This window comes from Carlito syrichta, unplaced genomic scaffold (genome assembly GCF_000164805.1).
Source record: "Carlito syrichta isolate Samal-C Ts95f unplaced genomic scaffold, Tarsius_syrichta-2.0.1 Scaffold126587, whole genome shotgun sequence".
Lineage (NCBI taxonomy): Eukaryota > Metazoa > Chordata > Mammalia > Primates > Tarsiidae > Carlito > Carlito syrichta.
Genome location: NW_007070683.1, coordinates 31,982 through 35,325, shown reverse-complemented (window position 1 = coordinate 35,325; position 3,344 = coordinate 31,982).

Below are 3,344 nucleotides of genomic sequence, written 5' to 3'. Positions count from 1 at the left end.
CCCGCGGGCTCAGGCCATCCACTCACCTCAGCCTCCCAAAGGCGCGGGATGACAGGCTGAGCCACCGAGCCCGGCTGACGGTGTTTCTTATAAAGCAACAGAGAACTGAAACAACTGCTCTCTCGGGGAAAGCCCCAGCTGACTTGTTGCATCTGTTCAGCAAAGGTGTCAAGGACGCTAGTCCCTTCCGTCCATAGACTACCGCGTTCACTGTCATGGTCAAGGGGGCCAGCCCATCACGTGCGCAAGCACGTTACCATCACGTGCGCCACCACGTGCACATTCCAGCCAATGGGAGGAAAGGAAGAGGTAAACAGGAAGTGAATGCGCCCACTCCTCTCGTCATTGGCCAGAGTGCAGCTACGTGACCCAGCCCAGCTGCAAGCGCCTCTGGGAAATGTAGTCTTTGGGAAGCTATGTGTCCCTCTTTCTATTGGAAGTTTTTGTTTTGATTTCTTTTCCTGGCGATACCTGCCCAGGAAAAGTCAGAAGTTTTATGAGTAAAGATGATGGAGGGAACAAATGTTGGGGGATCGTTAGTCGTCTTTGCCCCTTGCTACCTCTTGGAACAGCCAAGCAGATTCCTTTGCAATCCATAGATTTTCAGAATTACTAACACCTATGTGGGGCATACGTGGACATATATCTCTGTGGGATAAACTCCTAAATGTGAAATTGGTAGGTCAAATTGTATGGATACATTGCTTTCTTTCTTCCTTCCTTTCTTTTTTAAATTGAGATGGGCTCTTGCTGCACTGCCCAGGCTGGTCTTGAACTCCTGGCCTCAAGTAATCCTCCTGCCTTGGGCTCCCAAAGTACTGGGATAACAGGCGTGAGCCAATGCACCCAGCTTGGATTTTGTTGTTTTTTTTTTTTTTGAGTTGGAGTGTCACTCTGTCACCCAGACTGGAGTGCAGTGGCCGCTCCTGGCCACCGCAGCCTCAACCTGCTGGGCTCTGGCAATCCTTCCGCCTCAGCCTTTCGAGTAGCCGGAATTACAGGCATGCACTACCACGCCTGGCAGATTTTTTTTTTTTTTTATTGTAGAGATGAGGTCTCGCCAAGTTGCCCAGGCGGGTCACGAACCATGAAACATTTTCATTTTGAAAATTCTCAAGTGCATTGTGGCCTGCAGACTCTTAGGGTGGCCTTCCATAGTCCCCATCTCTCGGTTTTAATACCCTTGTGTAATCCACTCCCTTTGAGGGTGGTTGGAACTGGAGCCTGTGACCTGCTTCCACTAACTGAACTCAAGAAGATTGGCAGATGTCACTTCCAGGATTGGATTCCATTTCAGGGGATCACAGTCGCCGGCCCAAGGTGTCTCTCTCACTTGCTGGGTTTTCTTTGTTTTTTATTTTGAGTTGGAGTCTAACTCTGTCCCCCAGGCTGGAGTGCAGTGGCACAATCATGGCTACCACAGCCTCAACCTACTAGGCTCAGACTATCCTTCTGCCTCAGCCTCCTGGGTAGCTAGGATGACAGGCTTGCACCACCACGCCCAGCTAATTGTTTGATTTATGGTAGAGACGAAGTCTTGCCAAGTTGCCCAGACTGGTCTTGAATCCCTGGACTCAGGCATTCCTCTCGCCTCCGCCTCCCAAAGTGCTGGGATGAGAGGCGTGAGCCACCGCGCCAAGCCTGACAACACTTTTTGAGGGGGCATCATTCAATCCACAACACACTGGATTCCACACAGTCCACGTGCCCACATGCATTAAGCTTCGTGGCCATGTCTCTCCGTCTCTCATTTTAATTCCCTTCCCAGCCCCTACCTCTCCTCCCCCAAGCCATGGTCTTGTTGATGACACTAGGTCAGCTGTGCTGAAGTCTCAGCTGAAATAAAGTTAGGGCTGGAACCTTGGCTGAGTTCAAGTTCAACTTTTGGGGCAAAAATCTGTCCTAGGTGGAGCTACTTGCTTCCTAATGCATGCCATTAAGAGGTTCTTATTTATTTACTTATTCATTTATTTATTTATTTGAGCCAGGGGTCTCAGGCTGCAGTGCTGTGACACAATCATAGCTTACTGCAACCTCAACCTCCTGGGCTCAAGCAATCCTCCCTCTTCAGCCTCCCAAGTAGCTGGACCTACAGGCAAGTGCCACCATGCCCGGCTAATTTTTTGATTTATTGTAGAAATGAGGTCTTGCCAAGTTGGTCTCAACCCTGTGAGTTTAGGCAGTCTTCTTGCCTTCACCTCCCAAAGTGCTGGGATGACAGGCTTGAGGCACTGTGCCCAGCTGCTTTCTTTTTTTTTTTTTTCTTTTTTGAGACGGAGACTCACTCTGTTGTCCAGACTGGAGTGCAGTGGCCGCTCCCGGCCACCGCAGCCTCGACCTGCTGGGCTCCGGAAACCCTTTCGCCTCAGCCTTCCGAGTAGCCGGAACTACAGGCGCGCGCTACCATGCCCGGCTGATTTTTTGATTAATTGTAGAGATGAGGTCTCGCCAAGTTGCCCAGGTGGGGCTCAAACTCTCGGTCTCAGGCAATCCACTCACCTCAGCCTCCCAAGGTGCGGGATTACAGGCTGAGCTACTGAGCCTGGCTTAGCTGGAATTCTTAATTCTTCTGTTAAAAAACCAAACAAACAAACAAAAAAACCTTATCAATCAACTAGGGCTACCTGACTCTACTGAGAAGCAGTTTGTAGGGTAAAGGCTGGACAAATGCTTAATTCTTTCCCTTCCCAAGCCTGCTTTGAAAGATAAGAGTGGCTGCCCCAGTTACCGCCAAGGCTGACCAGGGTAGTTTCAGGTCTTTTTCCTGTTCTTTTTTTTTTTTGAGTCAGAGTCTCATTCTGTCACCCAAGCTGGAGTGCAATGGCATGCTCATCTCATGGCCACCACAGCCTAGACCTGCTGGGCTCAGGCGATCCTTCCACCCTAGCCTTCCAAGCAACTGGAACTACAGGCATGCGCCATCACGCCTGACTAACTTTTTGATTTTTTGTAGAGAAGAGGCCTCGCCAAGTTGTCCAGGTTAGTGTTGAACCCCTGAACTCAGACAGTCCTTCTCCCTCAAAGTGCTGGGATGACAGGCACGAGCCACCACACCTGGCAACCTTTTATTTTTAATTTCTTTTACCCTAACCACTTGACTATCAGGGAACAGCAAACATTTTTTCTTTTTTTTATTTATTATTATTATTATTTTTTTTTGAGTTGGAGTTTCACTCCGTCACCCAGACTGGAGTGTAGTGGCCGCTCCCGGCCACCGCAGCCTCGACCTGCTGGGCTCCAGCTATCCTTCTGTCTCAGCCTTCCGACTAGCCAGAATTACAGGCACGCACTACCACGCCCGGCTGATTTTTTAAATTTATTGTAGAGATGAGGTCTCGCCAAGT